Raw genomic sequence first — 27,471 nt, 5'->3', positions numbered from 1 at the left:
AAACCTATGGTTTTTTCAGTGAATTTGCAAGGTTTTTTAAATGCTAATTCCTAACTATAACGTGTGTGAAACCTATGGTTTTTTCAGTGAATTTGTACGGTTTTTTAAATGCTAAGTTACTTTACGCCATTCGTGGCGTGCACGCCCACTTAACGCAGTTCGTTCCGTGCGCGCACGGTGCGCTTCGCGCACCGTGCGCGCACAGTGAGCACGCGGTGCGCTTCGCGCACCGCGCGCCCACTTTACGCAGTTAGTGCCATACACGCAAGGTGGGCACGCAGTGCGCTACGCGCACCGCGTGCCCACGTTACGCACCGTGCGCACATGGAGGACATATTATGCGCTTCCTTGTGATAGGTAATCTGTTAAATTTAATTTGTAAGTGATGACAATAATATGCCATGCACAGAGAGTGTTTTTTTTTTTTATTAAAATTTTTAGCGTAAGCGCACCGTACGCGTACGGTAAGCGTAATCGGCGAAATTTTCAAAAAATACAAATTTACCGTTTTTGGCCTTTGAGGACTCAACTAACATGGCTATGTGCATGGGCGCTGTCTAAACAGCCACTTTATATGTTTTTTGCCTTTATTTACAGCCCCCCCCTCAGAGTGCGAGAGAGAAAATGGCGGCCGCCGCTTCCTGGTTTCGGCCGATTCGAATGTTTACTAAGATCTAAGAGCCAATCAGAATCGCGCTCGCGCACGCCACCGTACGCTTACGGTAAGCGTACGGTAAGCGTACCGTAAGCGGGCTCAGATATATATATTGATTTAAAGGCTATTTTCTCAGAATCTACTGAACAGATTTATACCAAACCTACAAAAGGCACTTCCTTGACCTAGGGACTACCTCTCTGCCAAATTTCGAGTAATTCTGTTCAGCCGTTCGGGCTGTAGCTCGTTCTAAAGGTCCTATGGAAAAATGCATGGGAAAAACGCGTTTTGGGACCCCCCTTTTATCTCAGCCCCCGCTTGACGGATCCCCCCGAGACTTTCAGGGTAGGAGCGGAGCGTAGCGCCCCACCTATTTTGAGAAATTCGCGAGGATTCATCGACCGGCGCCAAAGTTATTCAAAATAGAATGTTGCGGATTTCCTATGGAAAAGGGGTCCTAACTATAACTACCTACTGGCGACCGCCAGTAGGTAATATATATATATATTCACAGAAAAAAACATAGGTTTCAGGCACGTTATAGTTAGGAATTAGCATTTAAAAAACCTCAGAGATTCACTGAAAAAACCATAGGTTTCAGGGGTGTTATAGTTAGCTGGACTTTTCACTTGTACAAAACCATTGAAATTCCCCCGTTATAGTTAGTTCAGCTAACTATAACTCGCGCGCCCGCGATGCACTGCTGATGACGTCACATATTACATCACTCATGACATCACTCATGACATCATGGTCAGTGACATCACTCATGACATCACTGATGACATCTCAAATGACATCACTGATGACATCATCCAGTGAATGTGTGTTTTTCTGAAAATTAAATATGTTTTATATATGTATATCTCAAGGTCAATGGAAGAATAAATGGGTATATAAGTGTCTAAATGGATGATTTGTTTTTGAAAAATTGATTGTGTAACTGACTGATTAAGTGTATCTTAGTCAATACATGGCTTAGTGAGTAATGTTTAAATATTTAAATATCTGTATCAGTCTCTCACTTTGTGTATAAGTGGCTGCATGGGTTGGTGAGTAGCTACATGGGTGTCTATATAGGTTATTAGTTGGTTTTTGGAGTATCAGTCTGAGTGTCTGCATGGTTCGGTGGGGGGTATTACGTGGTGTATAGGTGCATGAATGAGTGACTCACTCTTTGTATGTGTTGAAGACAGCATGTGTGCAGGACTTTATGGGTGGATGAGTGTGTGTATGGGTGTGTTAGTGAGTGAATGACTGTCTCAATAGTGTCTTTATGAGTAACTACATATGTTTTAAACTAGTATATGTGACTATTGGTGTATATAAGTGAGTATATGTGAGAGTGAGAGATTGAAAGAGTTCCTGTATGAATAAGTATGTGTTTCTATAAGTGATTGTTTAAAAGACTAAGTATGTGTAAGTTTCTGTAGAAGTAAGTGTGGTGGTGTGTGTATAACTGAATATGCAAGTAAATGTATGTTTGATTCTTTATTAGCATGAGTGACTATGTGTGTGAGTAACTCTATGGATGAGTGGCATTGTGTAACAGGATGTATAGGTGTATGAGTACATATGATGAGTGAGTACATGTATGAGTGAATGTAGAGGACTGTTGGTGAATGAGTGGATGTGTATGTGGATCTTAGAATTACTGAAGAGGTTGTTTTAACTGGTATTGGTATGTCCATTGTTTTGAAATGTTTAGTCTCTATATTTGAATGTGTGTATCAAAGGTTATATTAGGGTGAGAGGAGGTCTGCCACTCTATCACAAGGATGATGTCATCAGTGATGTCATCAGTGATGTCATTTGAGATGTCATCAGTGATGTCATGAGTGATGTCACTGACCATGTCATGAGTGATGTAAAATGTGACGTCATCAGCAGTGCATTGCGGGCGCGCGAGTTATAGTTAGCTGAACTAACCATAACGGGGGAATATCAATGGTTTTGTACAAGTGAAAAGTCCAGCTAACTATAACACCCCTGAAACCTATGGTTTTTTCAGTGAATTTCTGAGGTTTTTTAAATGCTAATTCCTAACTATAACGTGCCTGAAACCTATGGCTTTTTCTGTGAATTTCAAAGGTTTTTTAAATGCTAATTTCTAACTATGCCTACAGAGATAGGACATGTGAAGAAAGAAGAAAAAATGCACAGAAAGAAAAAAAAGAAGTGCAGAAAGAAGCAACACAAGTCCTCAAAGACGAAGACAAGTGCAGGAAGAAGGATAACGTGCAGAAAGAACAAAAAGAAGAGCAGAAAGAAGCCTTGTTGTAAAATCATCCTGTACCCCCAACTTTTTCAGACGGATACTGGTGGTAACTGAGTCTGACTAACCAGTCCTAGAGCCAGTGCTATGTTAAAAGACACTTAGAATACAGTGAAAACACCTACATACACTAGGGAACTGTTAGACTTGGGGGTCTCTGGTTGGCGCAAGGTTGCCCTTGTGTCAAGCAGGAACCCTCTCCTCTACGTCAGGGCGCAGGATAGCCCCTTGTGAATGACCCTTGCTCACCCTCTAGGTGCGTGGCGTGAGCAGCCAAGGCGATTCCTCAGGCGTTGTTGGTTAAGCACTTACAATCATACACACAGTAAATACATCAATCCCCCCAGAAACGGACACCAGACTTGGATATGTAGAAAAATACGCTTCTTTATGTAAAAATAGGTATATATATCTCAGCAGACTTATCACAAGACCAATAACGTTTTCGCTATGCCACCAGGTTGTAAAGCAGGCAAATGTTCTTTGTTCATAGCTTCAAATAGATACTTTGTAGTCTCTTGCAAATGTTACTTGTGGTTCCAGTACTCACAGAGATCGGCTCCTGCGAACGGGGAAATAAGGCGTTGCGGGCCCCGAGCCCGATACTGGAACTTCTTTCGTGACGTGGAGAGTCGGCACAGGTTGGTGCGACTCTCAGCTTGGGAAGTGGTCTTGGGTCCTCGATCAGCGGGTGTGGGCAGGTAGGCAGGCGCGGCCAGCGACCCTCAGCACGGCGGTGCAGGGGGGGTCTCCACAGCGGGGGCGGCGCGGCCTGAGATGTCCGGGGATAGCGAAGCGGGGTCATAGGGCACGGTCAGTGCAGCTGGATGACCCGGCGTAGATCACAGTTGTCGGACGGTTTCCGGCGGGAGGGGTGATAGCGCGTTCAGCGCGCTCCAGTGGCAGGCGGTGACAGGGGTGCAGACAACCTAGCCCGGGGACAGAGAGCGGCTCCGGATGGAGCGGGGCTCTCACGGGGTTGAGGCAGGCAAGCTCCTGAGTGTCACGGCCCTAGGAGGGGCGATGAGGGGCACAGTCTCTTTCCAGCGGGATGCACACACGGCTCGAATCGGAGGACGAGCAAAAGCACAGAGAACCCACTGGTCCTGGGGTTCAGTTCAGGGGGCAAGCTCAGATCAAGCCCTTGGAGAATGTTTAAAGCACAAAGTAGCAAAGTCTTTTCAGTAGTCTCTTCCTCTCCTTTCTCAGCAAGGCAAGCAGCAGGCCAGCTCCTCCGGCGTCTTCTTCTCCTTCTAGTCGGGCAGAGGTTCTTTGTGGTAAAACAGGATTCTGATGTCTTAGGAGCCAAGCTCCTACTTTTATACCGTGATTCTTTTGTTCTTTCGCGCCAGGGGGCCTGGGCCTGGCCCAGTCCAGTTCTGGAGCACTTTGTTATGGTGACTCTGCTCTTTCCTTTCAGCAGCAGGGCAGAGACATCAGCCGCTCCACAGGGGGCGGCGCCGGCTTTGTGGTGGCAGAGCACAGGTCTATTCAAGAGTCAAGGTGTACTCCTCCCACCCATCCTGGTGTCATCTCTCTACCCACCACCTGGCAGCCAACCTGTCTCTGGGGATTCCCCAACCCTGCTCCTTACGGTTGCTAGGCAGAACACACACACACAGCAGAGGCGGACTGAAATGGGCAGGTCAGTAAATACTAACTTTCTAAAAGTAGTATTTACAAACCCAGGATAATAAAATAAACTTGACTACAAGAAGTATTTTATTATTCTGAGTTCAGGCATACTAAACTTGACATTCTACCATGCTCTCTGAGTCCACTGGGGTCACAGCGTGTAGTGACTCCAGCAGCCCATGCTGGCCTATGGAGAGCAGGTAGCCTTCAATAGTGAAAAATGAAGATGGCGGTAATTCACTACTAAGACATGCCACACACGTCAGGGCATGTCCTACCTTATGCCTACAATGCACCCTGCCCTTGGGCCTACCAGAGGGGTGGCTAATATGTAGGTAAGGGAAGGTTTAGGGACTGGCAAGTGGGGGCACTTGCGCAGTCAGCGCAACAGTCCCAGACCGCGCACAGGGTCTGCGGTGGCAGACCCTAGACACATTTTTCCAGGCCGCTTTTGTGGGTGGCGCAACCAGCGCTGCAAGCCCACCAGCAGCATTTGTATTTACAAGCCCTGGCAATCCTGGTGCACTATACTAGGGGCTGATAGTAAACCAAATAAGCCAAACATGGACACCAATCAATGTATACATTTTATCATAGGGAGAGCATATGCACCTTAGCACTGGTCAGCAGTGGTAAGGTGCCCAGAGTCATAAAACAGCCAACACCAGGTCAGAAAAAATACCGGAGGAAGGGAAAAAGTTTAGGGATGACCCTGCAAAAAGGGCCAAGTCCAAAACATATGCGTTGGGGTCCCCCTGTGATTAGCATGACCTCCTCTGTAAGCCCCTAGTATATAATAGGGCAGGGGGATTAAAACTACATCTTAAAACAGGCCACAGGGCGTTTTTGCACACGTTAACTCAGGCCCTGTCCCCTCCCTTCACGACTGTGTAAACACGCCCTGTGTCCGTTTTTAGTTGGGAGATTAAGTTCATTTGAATCCTGAGGGTCCCTAGGGTCTAACTAGCCCACTAGGTACCTCTAGTAAGTGCCACAGAGCTGCGTTGCAGAGAGGTGTAAAAAGTGGCACGGCCTGGACCACCTCTCTGCAATGCAGATCAGTGGCGCTTACTGGAAGCACCTGGTGGGCTAGTTAGCCCCCAGGGGCCCTCAGTATTGAAGGAAAATTATATCCCCAATTTAAAACGTGCCATAGTGCGTGTTTGCACACGTCACCTCAGGCCCCGTCCCCTCCCTTCACCACTGTGTAAACGCGCCCTGTGGCTGTTCTAAGTTGAGAGATTAAGTCCCCTTGAATCCTAAGGGTCCCTAGGGTCAAACTAGACCACTAGGTACCTCCAGTAAGTGCCACAGAGCTGCGTTGCAGAGAGGTGTAAAGAGGGGCTTGGCCTCAGAACACCTGTCTGCAGCGCAGCTCCCTGGCGCATACTTGAGATGCCTGTTTGGCTAGTTGGCCCTCAGGGACCCTCAGTATTGAAGAGGAATTAATTCCCCAACTTACAACTCGCCAGGGGGCGCGTTTGCAGAGTGCTGCAAGGAGGGGGTGTGGCCTCCGGCACGATGCCAGTCTTTTATTTATTTAAATTTTTTAAGAAGGGGGGCTGTGTGGTTCCCCTTCTTATTCTAATTTATTGGCCCTGATGACCCCATCCCCCAGGGCCTGTCTCCTAATAAAAATTTTTTGACCCCAATCCCCTGGGCCGGCCACTGTTTTTTATTATTTTTAAAAAATATATATTTATAGACACACCTAGGACATGCTGGACAAACCGTACGTACCTATCACCATGACGATTTACGTGATATTCATTAAAAGGCGACTATGCATACAATGAATCCACGTGGAATGTATTTACACCACTAGTGAAGCTCTGACATGTCTGATGCCCTACCGTGCCTAATCCCGGTAGACACCCTTGTCGTTTATTTATTCAAACATGGGTAGCTATTGACGGGCACATTTAATACACATGCACACCAAGCCATTCAAAGGGGATTCGACAAAAATTGGACCAAAACTATGCAAGAAACCCCCCTCACGGTTAATAAAACACACAACTACTGCTGGATGTGAAATACTTTTTATTTTACTCTCTGGAAAGGGGACGAACATCACTTGAGAGTCACAGCGCGCTCCTGGCAGAGCCCACTGCTATGTTACACCCACCATTGCCTGCTGAGTGCCACACACTTCTGTGTTGTATTCCACTAGCTAGTGCATATGCTATGACACTCTCTAGCTCATGTGCACTGTAACACCACCCCGTGAATATGTCATGCCACACTTGTCTTCGCACGGGTTATATTGCCCCATCTAACGTGCCTTCCTTGATGCCTATGTTATAACGCACAGTGCTATGCCATACATATTACAATCTGGAATCCATATCTTTGTCACAGTGCATATGCAACGTTACACTCCCCAGCACATATTTTATATTACAACTTTAGAGACTAGTTAGGTTACACAACACTGTCCTGTGCATATTACACTCCAAGGCGCATATCGCATAGCACGCGCTAGTGCCTGTGCTATCTCGCGCTCTCCAATGAATCTGTCATTGCGCACAATGTATTGCATATTATATTTCACGCCCGGTTCATCTTATATCACACTTTTTGGTGCATAGTTTATACCATACACTATATCTAGTTTTCATTTCCAATCGTGCTCTCAGAACTATGTTCTATATAACACTGTGTTCACCTACCCTTTTCACGGGCATTACATTTTGCGATAGGGGGTGGAGGGTCAGGGGGTGTTTCTGCCAGGTGAGCCCGGATTCACAGTCACAAACGTACTCTTCTTCCTGAATAAAAGTGAGATTATGCTGCATACTTGTTCATATTTTAAGTAGTTCGCACAGACACACGTTTTAAAAACAATAAAGTTCCTGATACTCGCCTTCCCTGAACAGTTAGCTTGCTGCCCCATCCCCCTCCTCCCTATCCTCTGTTGTGTGAATCCATGGACTAGCCTCCTCCCTCCTGCCATGCATGGTCTGATGTGCTGCCACTGCCCTCAATTTAGTATGATCTACCAATCCACTCCTCCTGCCCTCCATTGCCCAATTCTATGCCCTATCATTGACCTCCTGCTTAAACTCTGTACTTAGCTTGCTGCCCCTATTCTCCTTCCCCCTGCCCTCCGATGTCTTTGTGCATGCCCCTGCTCCATCCTTTTTTCCCACCATTTTCCATGGACCTGCCACTCCTATCTACTCTGAGTGTTCTGCTGAGCTACCACTCCCCTCCCACCTGCCTAGCATTGTCAGATGACTGTAACCTGTCCCTGCCACCTCCACCCTGCCTGTCCACATGCCATGCCCCTATACTCTTCCTCCTGTCCTACATGGTCCATTGTACTACCACACCCTTCTGCCCTCCCTGGTCTGTTGTGCTGCAACTGCTCCTCCTGCCTGACCCGTGCGGTCTGTTGTGAGGCCCCTTCCCCTGAACTTTCTTGTCTGTGCACAGGTCCTGACCCTCCCTTCTATCCTCCATCGTCCTTTGTGCATGCCCCTGCACCCTCCTTCTTGCCCATCATAGCCATTTTGCTGCCACTAACCCTCCCACTTGCCATGCATGGTCTTCTGTGCTGCTATGGCCCCTCCCACCTTCCCTGTGTTGTCAGTTAGCTGCCCCTGAACCCCTCCCACCTTCCCTCCATGGTCTGTGTGTATGCCATCACAGTCTCACTGTTGCTCTTCATGGTGTGTCTTGCTTCTAGTGCCCATCCTGCCTGACCTCCATGGCTATCTTGCTGCTCCTGCCCTGCCCCCTTGCCCCCAGCCCTCTGTTTACATGTGCAGACCCCTACTCCCTCCCTCCTGGCTTGTCCGTTCCATTGTAATGCCCCTGATCCGTCCCTCCTGCCCTTTATGGTCTGTTATGCTGCAGCTTTCTCTCCTGTCTGTCCATTATGGTCAGCTAGCTACCATTGCCTCTTGCCCCTCTGTTCTCTGTTGTCCATGTGCATGGTCCTGTCCCCTCCCTCTTGCTTTCTATGGATTGTTGTGCTGCACTCCCGTCCCGCATGCCCTGTGTGGTGTATTGTGCTGCTGCAAACCCTGATGCCTGCCCTGCAGGGTCAGTTTGGTGCACTTCTCCATGTCCCTCCTGTCCTCTGTTATCCAAGTCCATGTCCCTACCCCATTTCCTTCCATGATCCAATGTACCATACTTGCGAACATTTTGAACTTGGTAAGAGGGAGATTTTGGAAAAAAAAAACTGGGGTATTGATTTTCCCCTTTAAGTTACATTGAAAAAGAGGAGATTGTAGACAGGAGACAGATCAAATAAAGCCCATTTGAGCTAAAAACATTGGACGTTTCCTGGCTGAATCGGGTCTGTTGGCATGTATGGTTGTATTACCATTGCCTCTTCCTTCTGCCCACAATGGTGTAATACATTGCCACAGCCTCTCTTGCAAGTCCTGTATTGTTGGTTTGTTGCCCCTGCCCCCCTTTCCACTGCCCTCCATTGTCTGTTGTGCTGCCATGGCCCTTCCTGCCTGCTCAGTGTGGTTAAATTGTTGCCTTTGCACCCTCCTACCTGCCTTCAATTTTCAGAGTCCGTGCCCCTGGCCTCTGCCTCTCAACAGTATCCTAATGAACAACTAGATTGCTAACATTCTATATTTATTACAAAAGTGTGGAACGCCTGACGTCATCTTGATGTAATCAAAACTGTAATACCTAGAGCATTTCCTTTAGAAATTACATATATGAGAGGGACTTATTGGCATCAAAATTATGGTTAGTGCTCTAAAAGACTAAAATAAGGACATATTTTCTGAGTTTTCAAATAGCGACAAAGCACTTTTAAATTATTTGTTACCTTTATGTTTTTTTTATCCAGTTGACCACTTGATTAAATGTTGCACTTAGGGGAGAGGATGTGGTGTTACTTCCAGAACTGCAGACTTTGCAACTGGGGAACCAGGTTGGAGTTTCTGCTTCAGCTCGACATTCTGTGATTCTGGTCAAATCACTTAGTCTCCCCATGTCTACAACCAAAATGAATTTGTTCTTGTGTGATGTAACCAATGCTCATGTAAAGCACTCCAATACCTGACAAGCCTGCACTTTATAACACTGCAAAAACACAAAATAATAAGTGTTTTGCACACTTCTGTCATTGGGCTATATTTGGGCTACATCTGGGTGATTTTGGGCTACATTTGGGCTCTTTTGTCTCCGGTGGCCATCTTGGGAGATTTATTTGTTATGAAGTTTCCTAATTTCCTCATGTACTGCAGTCTCCTCAGTAGGAAATGCTTTCAGTTTTTTACTTTGATTCCATCATGAAGGTATTCAGATATGTCACTCATTTGCCATAAATTCTGAATGTTAGCACTCTAGTTGCTCATTAGATCACTGTAGTAAAACTACTGTTCACCATGGAAGTCTGCTCCTGGTATTAAAAGTGCATGTTTCAGTCTGCATGTCAAAATTTTTTAATGAAATAGAAGACTAGTTGAGAAGTCACTCAAAATGTGCTCTCATTTTCTTTCTTCAGCATTAATCATAATTTCTATGGCAAAATGAACCCCCTCATTGTGTTCCTTTTTAAATTAAATGTTTTAAGTGTTACCAGTTTATTCCAATCTAGATGGCTTCAGGTGTACCATACTTTTGTCATAATGAAGACAGTAATCGCTCTAGTTGTTTTTAAGAACACTCTGGGACATTCTGTCATTGGGCTATACTTGGGCTACATCTGGGTGATATTTGGGCTACATTTGGGCTCTTTTGTCTCTGGTGGCCATCTTGGGAGACTTATTTGTTATGAAGTTTCCTAATTTCCTCATTTACTGCAGTCTCCTCAGTAGAAAATACTTTCAGTTTTTTACTTTGATTCCATCAAGAAGGCATTCAGATGTGTCACACATTTGCCATAAATTCAGAATGTTAGCAATCTTTTTGCTCATTAGATCACTGTAGTAAAGCTACTGCTCACCAGGGAAAACTGCTGCTGGTATTGAAAGTGCATGTTTCAGTCTGCATGTCAGAATTTTTTAATGAAATATAAGAGGATTTGAGAAGTCACTCAAAATGTGCCCTAATTTTTCTTTCTGCAGCACTAATCATACTTTTTATGGAAAAATGAACCCCCTCATTTTGTTAATTTTAAAATTAAATGTTTTAAGAGTTACCACTTTAATCCAAGCAAGATGGCTTCAGGTGTGCCATACGTTTATCATAAGTAGGACTGTTAGCGCTCTAGTTGTTCTTTGGAACACTCTGGGAAGCTGCAGTAGAACACAAAGGAATCAACTGACAGTCTCTGCCCTTGTTGGATGTACATGTTTTACTGAGAATGTCAGACTTCATTCTCACATGACTGAGAAAGATAATGTGAATTTACAGAAAATAAGCTCTCAGTTTAGCTTATAGATCACCTTCCAAACCTCTGTGGGAAAAGCATGAGAAAATATTTTTCTCTCAATCATGATATCCCAGCAGAAGGCTTTTTCACATGGTGAAATCACCTTAGAACATACCACAATTCCTAAAATGAGTATGGTACCATCAACAAATGATTTATAATGTAACTAAAGTCTTAAAACCTTCTATTAACTGCAAAGCTTTTTAATGAGGTGCTATCATGTATATTTGTCCCAAGATGGCTGCCAACACTTCTTGGATGAAGTGCTGACAGCTAATCAGATCTCAGGATGAGATGTGTGGTTAGGCTCCGCCCACATATGTATATGATTTTACTTTTGATTTTCTCAGGAACTACTGAACAAATTGACACCAAACCTGCAAAAGGCACATCCCTGACCTGAGGACTACCTCTCTGCCAAATTTCAAAAAATTCTGTTCCGCCGTTCGGGCTGTACCTTGGACTAAAAGTCCCTATGGAAAATTGCATTGGGAAAACGCATTTTGGGACCCCCATTTTTTCTCAGCCCCCGCTTGACGAATCCTCCCGAGACTTTCAGGGTAGGAGCGGAGCGGAGCGCCCCACGTATATTGAAAATTTCGCGAGGATTCGTCAACCGGCTCCAAAGTTATTCCAAATAGAATGTTGCGGATTTCCTATGGAAACACGGTCCTAACTATAACTATCTACTGGCGACCGCCAGTAGGTAATATATATATATATCCAGCCTAACGTGGGCACGCGGTGCGCGTGCCCACCGTGCGCGCACGGAACGAACTGCGTTAAGTGGGCGCGCACGCCACGAATGGCGTAAAGTAACTTAGCATTTAAAAAAACGTACACATTCACTGAAAAAACCATAGGTTTCACACACATTATAGTTAGGAATTAGCATTTAAAAAACCTTGCAAATTCACTGAAAAAACCATAGGTTTCACACATGTTATAGTTAGCTGGACATTTTACTCATAAAAAACCAATGAAATTCCCCCGTTATAGTTTGTGCAGGCAACTATAACTCACGCGACCGCAATCCTCTGCTGATGACATATGTGTCTTTATGAAAAAAAAATATTTGTAATATATGTATAGCTAAAATTTAATGGAAGAAGACATGGGCAAATAAGTGTCTAAATACAGTATTAGCATCAGCAGAGGATTGCGGTCGCGTGAGTTATAGTTGCCTGCACTAACTATAACGGTGGAATTTCATTGTTTTTTTATGAGTAAAATGTCCAGCTAACTATAACATGTGTGAAACCTATAATTTTTTCAGTGAATATATATATATATATATATATATATATATATATATATATATATATATATATATATACATATATGTGTATATATATTACCTACCGGCAGTCGCCAGTGGCTCTAAAAAGAGCCGTTGTGTTTATGAAGTGTTTTTTGGTACCTACAAGTAAGTACCGATGCAGAGTCTAAAGTTCAAGAGGAAGACTCTGTTCCCTTCATCTGTGAAATGAACACCGTCTCCTCTATAAATGCCTTGCATGTTGTAACGCAAGTTGTTGTGGCATATAGAACCCATACCATAGTCTCTGAGGAAAGCAGAAACAGACTTATTGACATGCTTTCTTGCTTTGTCAATCTGCGGACAAAATTGGTTGACCAGTTCCACTTTTGCCTTTGGCATATATTACAATATACAAAGTGACATCAATTGCACAAAGGTGTCCTTAATAAGCATTTCCAGACCTACCCCAGTTAAAGGGCCTAGGTAATTTCCACTACAATGCACAATAATAAGGTTAGGCTGTGGGAGATGTAGAAAGGTTTTCACCAAAGGCATTAATTGGTGCCACTTTAACCCTCTCTGACCAATACATTTAATGTCTACATTTGGCAAAGCAAGGTCTTTCAAAATACCTATTTTTTCTGCAAACTTTTCACTCCAGAAGACATAGCTGTGACCTATAATCCACACTGTGAACATCTTCCAAGGAGATCTGGATGCACTCAGAAGGTGTTTTTCAGTAGAATGGCAATATGAAATTAAAGATAGTTGTAAAGTGGAGGCTTACATACTTTTTTTAAATAAAAAGAACTCATTGGCTGTTTCAAACCATTCTACACTAAAAACTAGGCTGTATGTTTACATTTATAAAAGCATGTTTTGTATTGGTTCAGAAAAATGTGTTCTAACAGAACATTAGTTTGGATTTGCTGTTAGGTTTGAAAAGTCAAGCACTCTTGATCTTTGGATTAGAAACATTGTGTGCTGAACTTCTGTCCTCTCTGCTCACACCAGTGTTCCATGACCTGTTGCTATTGTAGCAGGCAGAAGTAATGTTGGGGGAAGGGATCATTTGGAAAGGGTTGAAATTTACAACCAATAGAAATGTGTGTTTCCATTTGAAAAAATGTGGGAAGCACTGTGATTTGGAGTTAACATGTATATGTGTGAAAAAAGAGAGGGACACATTGCCATTTACTGGTTCTGGTGAGAGGAGAGAGGTGTACAGCTCAGAGATTCTGGCTCTGATAATCTGCTGTTTGAGTGCCACATTTATTTCTCAACTAACTCATTTTAAAGGTGAGTTATGAGTTTGAGAGGGGATGTATGTGGTGAATTTTGATATAAATAATAGAATTGTGATTCTTCTTTTAAAGTTGTGTTTTACATTTTGTGTTTTGAGAGATATTTAACTGTCTTGAACTTGTAAGATATTATGGAGTATGTCTTCACCATAAGTTAAGGTGTACTGGTATCACTGAGGAATACTGTTTTGTGCCTAGAATCAAACCATGAGTCTGTGTGCACACAGGAATTGTTGTCAGAGATTTATTTTGTGTTGGTCTGGTTCTGTAAGAATGGCATTCGTAGGAAAGGGGCAGCTTGTTTTTTTGAACTGTGATGGTTTGCATTCAGCATAAAACAGTATCTCACAAATGGGAGGCAAATGCTAACACATTTGAAATTGATATGGTAGGTTTTACTTCCAATCATGCAATGGGTGAGGTTGTTCCTACATGTTCAAAACTCCAATTAACCCTTACCACACATGTACTTTTACATACATCACTCCAATGTTTATGCTGTTGTGGAAGCGTCCATGCACATGTCTCTTGTAACTGAAAATACACAGTCTGCAGAAGTAGACTCTTAGCACACACCTAGCTGCTTACCCTGTACTATCATGCTTAGTATTCACAACTGTGTGGTGTTTGAGATAGCAGTGAGTAACGCTAATACATTCAACATCACCAAGGCTCATTTCCTTTGCTGGAGTGTAGTCAGTCACCCAGGTTACACATGTTCATGGTCTCAAAAAGCTGTTTGGACATGTGTTTTTTTCTGTTTCTGAAAACTATAATGAAAATGTGTCAGACTGTTAGAGTAATTATCACTTGCTCTACCACAGTAGTAAGTGTGCTTTCAAATTGCCAATCAAATTTCGTTTTCTGCCTAGAATCACACCATGAGTCTGTGTGTACACAGGAATTGTTGTCAGATATTTAATTTGTGCTACTCTGGTTCTTTTATAATTGCATTCGTAGGAAAGGGGAAGCTTGTTTTCATGAACTGTGTTGGTTAGCATTCAGCCCAAATTAATGTCACAAATTAGAGGGCAATTCTAATACATTTGAAATCAACATGGTAGATTTTCCTTCCACTCGTGCAATGGGTCATGTAGTTCCCACATGTTCAAAACTCCAATTAACCCTTACCACACATGTACTCTTACATATATCTATCCAGTGATCAGGCAGTTGTGCAAGCGTCAATGCAGATCTCTCTTGCACCTGACAATAAACAGTCTCCAGAAGTACACTCTTAGCACACAGCCAGCAGCTTCTCCTGCACAGTCATGCTTACTAATCAGCAGTGTGTGGTGTTTCAGATAGGAGTGAGTAATGCTAATACATTCAACATCACCAAGGCTCATTTCCTTTGCTGTAGTGTAGTCACTCACCCAGGTTGCACATGGTCATAGTCTCAACTAGCTGTTAGGACATGTGCTCTTTTCTGCTTCTGAAAACTATAAGGAAAATGTGTCAGACTGTTACAGTAATTATCACTTGCAAAAAAACAGTAGTAAATGTGCTTTCAAATTGCAAATCAAATTTCGTTTTCTGCCTAGAATCACACCATGAGTCTCTGTGCACACAGGAATTGTTCTCAGAGATTTAATTTGTGTTGGTTTTATTGTGTTTTTCACTCGTAGGAAAGGGGTAGATAGTATTATAAGATTTGAAAAGCTCAAAATAATATAGTAATATATTTAAATTACATAAAGGTATTTTTTTTTAGTTTCTTTCAGGTACTGCTGAACAACAGTGAAATAAATTAAAGATGCCTATAAAATCAAGAAAAAGAAAAGAACAGAAAAAAATCTATATTTGAAGACAACTGGAGGACCCAAATTAGTTGAAGATCCTCATGTTGGAAAAAAGAAAAGTCTTCTGGTAAGCAGACTAAAGATTTTTTTAAAAATATCTTCAAAAAAAGAAAAAATTTAAAAAATGTCCCCACTGCAAATAGTGTTTCAAGTAGAAAACAACAGGACAAAAGTGAGAAATTACTAAATGCTAATGTACAATCAGAAGCAATAAAGATTGACTTAAAAAGAAAAACAGCATTTAAAGACATTCGTAGAAAAATGTTTCAGAGAAGAGTGATGTCCAATTTGCTAAAGAATGTGAAAAAATATAAAAAGAAAGCAAAATTTTCTAAGAGAAAGAAAGATATTGAATCAATTGTAGCTAAGGCTTTAGAATTAAAAAGAAAACTATTCATTTTAATTTTGAACAGGATCCGTACATTAGATAAAATGGTCAATGTAATGAAGTCACAAAGCAAAACGAAAAGAGTAGTGAAAAGAAATAACTTTTGTAAAGTGTTTTTAGGAGAATGGATGCATAGTTCAAGTACTGAACCATTTTTTAATGAAGAGAGTTATCTTCAAAGTAATAGTTTGCTGCATGCAGTTGACACCAGAGGTCGTTCTTATGAAGTGAAAGATGGTTGTGTAATGGAAAAGGAGAAAATTGATCCAAGAAATGAGGAAGAAGTGATAGCTGATGAGGTTGTGGGGAGACGTCCTAAAGCCCCAGTGTACACTTGGAATTGTAGTAGTATTTGTACTGTACCACAAGAATCTATTGATAAATTACGTGAGTTTCTAAGAGAATATAGTAAAAAAAAAGTGTTAAACAGAAGATTAAGGTGCTTCAAAGACTAGATCCATGCAGAGTGAGAGAGAATACTGGTTTGCAAGGACATTCTCTGGCTTGTCTTTCTAGGAAAGTTTGTCAAAGTGTTTTTCACCATTTTAGGATGCTGGCAGTACATCATACTGAAATAAGAAAATTTGTGAGAAGATTGTATTCTGCTAAAAGTCCAGCACTAAAGTTAAATGAGTTGAATAGGGCTCTGTGGATCTGTATCAGATGTAGAGAAGGTTACTGATGAAATTCAGTTTTGTTACTTTGGTCCGGAACAAGAAAGTGCAGGTAATGACACAGTTATTGAAGAAAATGTGGAAGAGAATGTAGAACCCACTGTTAGTAAAAATTTTGAAGATCAAATGACAAAATATACTATCATCTCTAATGAAAGACCAAATATTACTTGTATTTGTTGCCGGAGAAGCCATTATAAAAGTCAAGCAAGGAATGTTGATCTCTATAAAAAAAGTGAAGAAGAAGATAATTATAAGTGGAAGGATTTTGCTACATATTTGTTTCTGGAAAATTGTTTTGATTTGGGTGAAGATCTGCGTATTTGTAAATATTGTTATAGCAAGTTAGAAGAAAATAAAATGTCAGCTAGAGCTGTACATAATAATTTAGAATTGGTTGATATTCCTGCAGAAGTTAGTGATTTAAATACGTATGAGTCTATACTCGTTCAATGTGTTCATCCGTTCCAGACTATAGTACGTATGGAGCCCAAAACCGGTAAATTACCTCCTTCAGATTTACAGAGGTTTAAAAGGAAGAGTTGTCTATTTGCCGTTAGATTTGAAAAAAAATATTGAAACGATTGATGCAGATAGTTTGGAATCTGAACCATTAGTTATTCTGGTTAATGGTGTACCTACAAAGAATAAGAAAATTTGGCAGGAGCTAGTAGATGTACGAAAAGTACAAAGAGCAAATTTATATTTGAGAAGGAATAATAAATGGTATGAATCAATTTATATGGATGAAGATGAAGAAGTTTTACTAGGAGACACAGAAATACCAACTGGGCAAATTGAAAAAGTGGACAAGTCAAAAGAAGAAGAAATTTATGAACATTTCATCATACATCCTCTTCATTCAAAAGAAGTTATGGCAAACACCATTGATCTGTTTCAGATGAAAAAAGCAAAAATAACTCCCGTGAGTGTATGGGAGGAGAGCTTGGAAGCTCGACGTTTCCCCAGCTGTTTCCTACAGGAAAAGGTGGACGTTATGATGGACGCCCAGTACAGATTCCTGCTTCTGAGTATCGGACTACAAGATTATATGCAGAAGATCCAAGATTTCGTCAAAGTATTCCTTATTTGTTCCATCTTCTATTTGAAAGTGACTTGTCTGCACTATCTTATGCAGTAAATCACATTTTAAAAAGTGGAGTACATCTACATATTGTGTCTGCAAAGGATTTTATGAACAAAGTGCAACAGCGAGATGATCATTTGGAATCACAATTGATTAATCTGATGGCTTGTCAGCGTGGAACTAATGAATATTGGTACCGACGCCATGGAGAATTGAAATGTATGCTATAGAATTTAGGAACTCCTACATGGTTTCTCACCCTAAGCTGTGCTGAGTACGCTTGGGATGATCTTCTGGATTTTCTTCGAGAGGCAAATTCAAATATTGAAAACATCCAATACAAGACAGCAGGAGATATTCATATTCATATGCTGTTGTGGATGAAGGATGCCCAAAATTTGGAACAGATTCTGATGATGCAGTTTTAAGTTTCATCGAAGATTATGCAACATGTGCTATACCTAAAAGCACTGAAGAGAAAAACTTAAAAGAGCAAGTTTTGCGCTTCCAAAGTCATCGTTGTGGAAAATACTGTCGGCGAAAGTACAAGAGTAAAGATAAATTCTACACAAAATGTCGATTTGGATTTCCACGACCTGTTCTTTCAAAAGGAAGAGTCAATAGTTTTATGTCAGCTGTGCGACATACTATTACAGGAAAATCTCCCAAAAATACAAACAACCTAAGAAGAAAAGAAGAGTCAAAATATATAAATGACTACAACCCAGTCATTTATTTTATCAATGTGGAATGCTAACATGGATATTCAGTATGTGGCTGACAATTCTATTGCTGTTGCTCGGTATGTCACATCTTACATCACTAAATCTGAGAAAACGGAATTGAAGGAAATGTGGGAAGAGATTTCTCACGAGAAGACTGTCAGTAAGAAGCTATACAGTTTCTGTTTAAAGATGTTATCGCATCGAGAAATTGGATCCTACGAATGCTCAGAGAGGTTATCATCTGCAAGTCTGTACTCGAAATCAAGAAGAATAATTTGGGTAAGTTAAGGCCTTGCAGGAATGCGAAATCGGGTACTGAAATCTGTTGGAGAAATTGAATATTTGGCAGAGAACGACCCGGAAAGTACAGATATTTTGAAATCAAACATGTTGGACACATATTACCCAAAAAGGAGTCGTCATCTTGAGAACATGTGTCTCTATGAAGTGATGCAGAACCACATTTTTACACAGAAAGCCACAGAAGACATCAACAATGGAAAATATAAAGTCATTGGTGAGGAAGGATGTTTGGTGAAGCAAACAAAAGGAAGTTTGATTAATCATAGGAAGCTGAGTTGCGACACTCCTGACAAAATGGAATTTTACTACTTAGCACTTTTACAGCTGTTTAAACCATGGCGTTCAGAGGATGAATTACTTGGAGATTTTCACAGCTATGAAGATTCCTTTAATGCATGTAAAGATACAATTGAATGCAGTACTTTCACAAATTATGTAAAAATGTTAAATGAAGAAATTGAACAGGAAGCTACAATTGCAGCTGAAGTAGCTAGAGACAGTTCTCAAGACAGCCAAAGTTCTGGAACGCTCAGTCAAGATCCCCTAGGACAACCAATCGTAGAAAATGAAGCTGCAATAGCCATGACTGAAGTGGAAACAGCTATGAATCAAGCTCAGGAAGATTTAATAGACTTACCAAATTTTTAACAACAACTGAATGAAGAACAACAACAAATTTATGAAGAAGTCACAAAAAAATTGATCATGGATTACTACATGAAAATAAAGAGTGCTCATGCACATCATTTGAACCAATCAGGATGTATGTGAGTGGACAAGCTGGAACTGGAAAAAGTTTCTTAATTAAAGTCATCAGAAGCTACCTACAGCAAAAAACCGATTCAACTTTGTCTTGTGTTGTTACTGCTCCAACTGGGTTAGCTGCATATACCATAAAAGGAATTACCTTACATCACTTGCTAATGTTACCAGTGGAGCATGAGAACAAAATAGAATATCACAAGCTAACAGGAGAAGCATGCTTTGAAGTTTCAAGAGTGTTGAAGAAGATGCAAGTTCTCATTATTGATGAGGTAAGCATGGTATCAAACTTAATGCTTGCCTTTGTGCATTTAAGAATGCAGCAAATTCTAAAGAGAGACTATCACGTGTTATTTGGAGGAAAACACGTTATAGTTTTGGGGATCTTCTGCAGCTCACTCCAGTTAAAGGACAACCAGTGTTAATACCGTGACACATGAAGACACGAAGAAGTCATTAGGAAGTATTGGTAATGCGAATATTTGGTCATTCTTTGAGTACAAAGAACTCACTACCAATATGAGGCAAGCAAATGATGAAGAATATGGAAGTATTCTAAAAGATATCAGAATTGGACTACTCACAGAAGTTGGTAGAAAAGCATTACAGAGTCGGTTGCTACATAATTTATTTCCAACTGAAGAAATAGTTGCAGAGAAAATATACAAGAACATTGGAGAAAAAAATACTGTAATCTGCTTAATGCCAACACTACGTGAATGCTCGATATTCAATGAGGAACTTTTGAAATTGGAAAAGGAAGAGATTAAGAAAATGGAAGCAGTGGACAAAATTCAGCATGAAGGAATTACTATTACATTAACAGGCAAATTGAAAAATAAATTGGATTCTCTAGAGAAGAACATTTCGAAAACAGCTGGATTAGAAAAAAATCTTTATGTTTGTATGAACTGTCGAGTATTTTTAAGAAGAAATTTGGATGTAGAAAAAGGTTTAGTACATGGAGCTATGGGTAAAGTTGTGGGTTTTGTGAAGTACCAGAAAAAAGATGGGATTGAAATTTTAAAAATGATCAGATTGAAGAGGTTAATGAGATTAGTCGTTGTTCAGTCCTTTTTTTGCTTGTAAAAGACATATATGTACGTAAGAAGCAGTTTCCGTTTTCTCTAGCATATGCTGTAACTATTCACAAATCTCAAGGATTAACTGTAGATAGTGCTTTTGTAAACATTGGTTCTACTGTGTTCAAAGAAGGTATGGCATATGTTGCTTTGTCACGAGTGAAAACATTATCTGGTTTATTCATAATAGACTTTGATGACTCAAAAGTTAGTGCTGATGCAAATTGTGTAAAGGAGTATAATAGATTAAGAAGAACCTATGCTTGTTTCTTGGAAAAGGAGAATTGAGAATGTCTGTAATGAGGATGTACAGAAGAGAAAACAAAAGGAGAGTGATGTGATTGCAAGCAAAAATAAAAAAGGACAATGAACAGAGGTTGTTGGTTGTCATTTTGAAAATAGCTCTGGTGTCAACTGCTACGCTAATGTAGTGCTGAATGTTGTATTTTTATCTTGAAAGTTTGCAAGAGCAGATACTAGTAAATCATGAAAAAAGATTGTGTTCTCTGCTGAGTTTTCTTTTTGAGAAGCTGAGTATTGATAAAACTAAAATAGAAAGTGCTTCTGATGTTAGAAAACTTTTAGATGTATGTTCAGGATGTACACAGTTTACTCATAATGTCCAGCAAGATGCCCAGGAATTCTTGATGTATATCCTTATGGTACAGGAAGATGAAGGGGTAGAAATAGAAAATATGTTTGGTCTCTCTTATAAATGGGAACATAGTTGTGAAAACTGTTTCAACACATGCAGCTCTAATGTTGATTCAGAAAGGTTTATATATTTAACATTACCAGAGAGTAAATCAGTGACTTTTAGTAAATTAGTTAAAGATGCCAATCACAACATGGAATGTTCTAAATGTAAATCAGACATGTTTTCAACGTTATTTTTAAAGAAATATGGACCGTATGTCATTTTAATGATGCAACGTTGTAGAGCTGATGGTTCAAAATTGGACACTTTAATAAAGAAGTTTACAGGACATCAATTATCAATATCTGGAAAAACTTTTGTTGCAGTTGCAATAATTTTCCATGATGGACCTTCCATAACTTCTGGTCATTACACAGTTTATCTTAAATGTGAAAAAGGCTGGACACTGTGTAATGATTCTCCATTGATTTTCAAGCAACGTTTTCCTGCAGAATTACCCAATTCCTATTTAATTTTTCTGAAACCAAAATTTTAGATACAAATTACAACATCTGAACAAATAATTTTTGCGATTTTATTGGATTACCATTGGATATTTCATCAAAAAAGAATTTAAAAATTACCATTTGGCCTCATGGAAAGGTAAAAATTTCTATTGTGGACTTCTTTGACAGATATTATTTTGGTGTATGTGCTTAAGCAACAAGATTTACAGACGATATTTATTGCAAATAGTTATTGTTCTTAGATGATATTTTACTGAGAAGAGATTCAGGGCTTTTTTTAAACAATCTTTCAGATTGTTAATTTTTTTGCCCGCTGTTAAGTGATGAATGCAATTGGTTTCACGATTTACAGTGAAATTCAATATATTCTGAAAACAGCAAAAAAAGGGCAAAATATTGTTTTTTTAAATATGAAAATATGTGTACTGTATTCTAAAATGTATTGTTAAATATTAATACGTTTTTTCTTTTTTTTCAGATTGAGAAAGAAAATGTAGGAAAATTAATCCTTTTTTCTAGCAATTAAAAAAACCATTTATTGATAATTAAGTTATTTTGTTGGTCAGGTAAGTTTGAAATATCTGAATCAAAAGTTGGTCGCACTCTGCTCGTCACACCAGCAAGTTGCCCCAAGGAACTGTGGTCAGGGATGGCTAACGCTACACTTACTTGCACTCATGACTCGGGCATAGGCGTACCCGCCGACGCTGACTTCAGGGACCACAATTCTTTGGGGCAACACGCTGGTAGGTGGAGCAGTGTGCGACCAATTGGACTTTAGTTAATATTCAGGCTCCTTGAGCCGGTGGAGCTGACGAGCTCATGGTTTCGCACCTGCGCGCTACGAGAGGTACTTTACCTGAAAACACTTATTTTAGCAGCCTACACAGCAACCCTACACACTTTCCTACTCCCTGCTGACGAGAGGCAACTACCTCGAAACACGTGTCCAGGGATGGCTAACGCTACACTTACTTGCACTCATGACTCGGGCATAGGCGTACCCGCCGACGCTGACTTCAGGGACCACAATTCTTTGGGGCAACACGCTGGTAGGTGGAGCAGTGTGCGACCAATTGGACTTTAGTTAATATTCAGGCTCCTTGAGCCGGTGGAGCTGACGAGCTCATGGTTTCGCACCTGCGCGCTACGAGAGGTACTTTACCTGAAAACACTTATTTTAGCAGCCTACACAGCAACCCTACACACTTTCCTACTCCCTGCTGACGAGAGGCAACTACCTCGAAACACGTGTCCAGGGATGGCTAACGCTACACTTACTTGCACTCATGACTCGGGCATAGGCGTACCCGCCGACGCTGACTTCAGGGACCACAATTCTTTGGGGCAACACGCTGGTAGGTGGAGCAGTGTGCGACCAATTGGACTTTAGTTAATATTCAGGCTCCTTGAGCCGGTGGAGCTGACGAGCTCATGGTTTCGCACCTGCGCGCTACGAGAGGTACTTTACCTGAAAACACTTATTTTAGCAGCCTACACAGCAACCCTACACACTTTCCTACTCCCTGCTGACGAGAGGCAACTACCTCGAAACACGTGTCCAGGGATGGCTAACGCTACACTTACTTGCACTCATGACTCGGGCATAGGCGTACCCGCCGACGCTGACTTCAGGGACCACAATTCTTTGGGGCAACACGCTGGTAGGTGGAGCAGTGTGCGACCAATTGGACTTTAGTTAATATTCAGGCTCCTTGAGCCGGTGGAGCTGACGAGCTCATGGTTTCGCACCTGCACGCTACGAGAGGTACTTTACCTGAAAACACTTATTTTAGCAGCCTACACAGCAACCCTACACACTTTCCTACTCCCTGCTGACGAGAGGCAACTACCTCGAAACACGTGTCCAGGGATGGCTAACGCTACACTTACTTGCACTCATGACTCGGGCATAGGCGTACCCGCCGACGCTGACTTCAGGGACCACAATTCTTTGGGGCAACACGCTGGTAGGTGGAGCAGTGTGCGACCAATTGGACTTTAGTTAATATTCAGGCTCCTTGAGCCGGTGGAGCTGACGAGCTCATGGTTTCGCACCTGCGCGCTACGAGAGGTACTTTACCTGAAAACACTTATTTTAGCAGCCTACACAGCAACCCTACACGCTTTCCTACTCCCTGCTGACGAGAGGCAACTACCTCGAAACACGTGTCCAGGGATGGCTAACGCTACACTTACTTGCACTCATGACTCGGGCATAGGCGTACCCGCCGACGCTGACTTCAGGGACCACAATTCGTTGGGGCAACACGCTGGTAGGTGGAGCAGTGTGCGACCAATTGGACTTTAGTTAATATTCAGGCTCCTTGAGCCGGTGGAGCTGACGAGCTCATGGTTTCGCACCTGCGCGCTACGAGAGGTACTTTACCTGAAAACACTTATTTTAGCAGCCTACACAGCAACCCTACACACTTTCCTACTCCCTGCTGACGAGAGGCAACTACCTCAAAACACGTGTCCAGGGATGGCTAACGCTACACTTACTTGCACTCATGACTCGGGCATAGGCGTACCCGCCGACGCTGACTTCAGGGACCACAATTCTTTGGGGCAACACGCTGGTAGGTGGAGCAGTGTGCGACCAATTGGACTTAAGTTTGAAATATCTGTATTTATCACACATTTACTTTCATGCTCTCTTTTTTTCACTTCTCATTCTGCTTTTCTCATTTCCGTTGTGGTCCCTCAAGGACCTTGACGGGTGAAAAAAACATTTTATTTAAAAAAAAAAAAAAAATGGGTGCGCGTACTGTGCGCGCATGGCGGGAAAGAAATTCAAAAAAGTGATTAAAAAAATTAAAAAAAGTTGTGAGGTAAGGTGGCTCTTAAAAGAGCCGTTGTGTTAATACAGGGACAGAGGAAGGAAAGAATGGCAATATTATAAGTTAGCGCACTTGTGCTGCTCTATCTGATTATCTATTAGAGGAAAACTGGACCCCCCAAAAACAATAAGAGCATAGCAAGTATTGCACCTTATATGTACCCTCTGAAATCGAGGGTAAATGTCCAGAGGAGCAGAAGAGGGTGACGCTCCCACCGCAGAGGAATTGCTCGGCTGAGCTGCCGATGATGTACTCGGCTGAGCTTCTGCGGATGTTCTCGGCTGAGCTGCTGGAGGGGTTGCTCCAGTATGTCGAGCAAAAGTCCCAGGATGTACATCCTAATGTGTCTGAACATAGTGAAGATTCCAAAAGAGTAATTCTTCTTAGGATCTCCTCTAGACAAGACACGCCACAAAGTTTGCAGGTGACTTTTGGAGCATTGACTTTCTTCTGCCCCTCTGGAAATGTAAAATATTGCCAGACAAAAAAATCCTTCTGTTTCCTCTTTCTCTGTCTGATAATGCTGTCCTGCTCACTCCCAGAAGAGGACTGCTGCACTGCCGTTGTATCACAAAAACAGTTCAGCTCCTTCTCCTAGGGAATCACAAGCAATAATGAGGGGAATGGGTGTGGTGTTGGAAGTTTCTGGAAATGAAAGAAGTTTAAACCAGTGTTGTTTCTGGATCACATGACCTACCGTGCTCGCTCCGTAAGCTTACCGTGCGCGCACGGTAAAAGTACGCATGCGCGTACGTAAGACGCATGCAAGTGCGTAAGGAGCACGTGCGTACGATGCACGCGCGCATGCGCATTAGAGGCACGCACGCATGCGCGTACGCCGGTTCTGCGTAAGGAGCACGCGCAAAAATAAAGCGCACGCATGCGCGTAGGAAGCCAGCGCGTACGCATCGCAGACGAAGTACGCATGTGTACGTAAATCGCGTACGCATGCGCACACGGAGCATACATATTACGTACGCGCACCGTACTTATAGCGTACCGTGCGCGTACCGTAAGCTTATCGTACGCGCGCGGTAAAAATTACTTAAAATAATTTTACAAAAAAGTTTAAAGGTTTGTAGAAGATATTAACTATGTTGTTCACCTATATCTAAACATTTATTTAAAAAAGGTGAACCATTCCATATTGCAGGATACAGTAAATCTATGATTATATACATAGGTAGCATATTGTTTTAAATTTTTTTTTTTTTTTAAATAATAAATAAAAAAAATTGCATTTAAAAAATCTTGCAAATTCACTGTAAAAACCATAGGTTTCACATACGTTATAGTTAGGAATTAGCATTTAAAAAACCTTGCAAATTCACTGAAAAAACCATAGATTTCACACACGTTATAGTTAGCTGGAAATTTCACTCGTACAAAACCACTGAAATTCCACCGTTATAGTTAGTTCAGCTAACTATAACTCGCGCGCCCGAAATCCACTGCTGATGACGTCACATATTATATCACTCATGACATGGTCAGTGACATCATTGATGACATCACTGATGACATCTTAAATGACATCACTGATGACATCACTGATGGCGTCATCCATGTGATAAATTAGTGCATCTTCTCACACCCTAATATAACCTTTGATACACCGACTCAAAATTTCAGACAACCATTTTGACAACGATAGATACTCCAATACCAATAACTAGTCACCCACTTATTTACTTTTAGGTCTACATACATGTCCACTCACTCACCTCTACGGTCACTCATACTTACAGTCACTCTGTGCATTTATACACCTATATAGACACTCACACACCGCCAATCATCCATTGAGGTACTGACACAGCTAGTCAGTCATGCAAATAATTAATCACAGTAAAATTTACACACCTATACAGTTAAAAACACTCAATGTTACTTACTCATTAAAATACTAACAAATTCTGTGTCTTCCTGCAGAAAAAAACAAACAGCACATGACACAGATATCCTTGCACTATGGCACATACAGCCACTCCCAAAATCACACACTGTCACATATAGATAGTTATACACTCTTACACACATATACACTGCGTTTCACATATGTAGTTACTGACACATGTACAACTGAGATATACATTCAATCACTAACACACCCATACATACACTCACCCAACCATACAGTGCATCACAGATGCACTCTTAAAACCATGCACCCAATGAATCACCCACTCACACATCTAGTCACAGAGTATACAGATACTCAGACAACCAATCAATTAGCCATATAGACAATCATATAGCTATTCACAAAACCATGCAGCCACTTATACACCAACACACAGACACATACAGACATTCATACAGTTTAGTCACTAGTCTGCGGTAAGATACATTTATTGACTCACTTATAGAGTCAGTTACGCACCTAGAAAATCATCCATTCACACACTTGTACACCAACTTATTTTTCAACAGGCCTTTCCCTATATATATTAAACATATTAAAACTGTTCAGAAACACATACTCAATGGATGATGTCATCAATGATGTCATCAGTGATGTCATTTGAGATGTCATCAGTGAGGTCATCAGTGATGTCACTGACCATGTCATGAGTGATGTAATATGTGATGTCATCAGCAGTGGATTGCGGGCGCACGAGTTATAATTAGCTGAACTAACTATAATGGTGAAATTTCAATGGTTTTGTACGAGTGAAATTTCCAGCTAACTATAACGTGTATGAAACCTATGGTTTTTTCAGTGAATATATATATATATATATATACATTACCTACAGGCAGTCGCCAGTAGGTAGTTATAGTTAGGACATATTTTCCATGGGAAATCCACAACATTCTATTTGGAATAACGTTGGCGCCGATTGACGAATCTTCGGGGAATTTTCCGAACTTTTGGCCAGCTCCGGTCTGCTCCTATCCTGAAAATTTCACAGTGATTCGTCAAGCGGGGGCCGTGAAAAAACGGGGGTCCCAAAACGCGTTTTCCCCTTGCATTTTTCCATAGGACCTGTTGACGCAGCTACAGCCCGAACTGGTGAACGGAATTACACCAAATTTGGCAAAGAGGTAGTCCTCAGTTCAGACTCGTGCCTTTTGCTTAAATGATGTAAATCCGTTCAGTAGTTCCTGAGAAAATTAGAGTTAAAAAGATAGATATATCTGGGCGGAGCCTAACCA

Source organism: Triturus cristatus, chromosome 5_2 (genome assembly GCF_964204655.1).
Source record: "Triturus cristatus chromosome 5_2, aTriCri1.1, whole genome shotgun sequence".
NCBI classification, from domain to species: domain Eukaryota; kingdom Metazoa; phylum Chordata; class Amphibia; order Caudata; family Salamandridae; genus Triturus; species Triturus cristatus.
The sequence above is the reverse complement of the archived record's forward strand: the minus strand, read 5'-3'. Positions refer to the sequence as shown.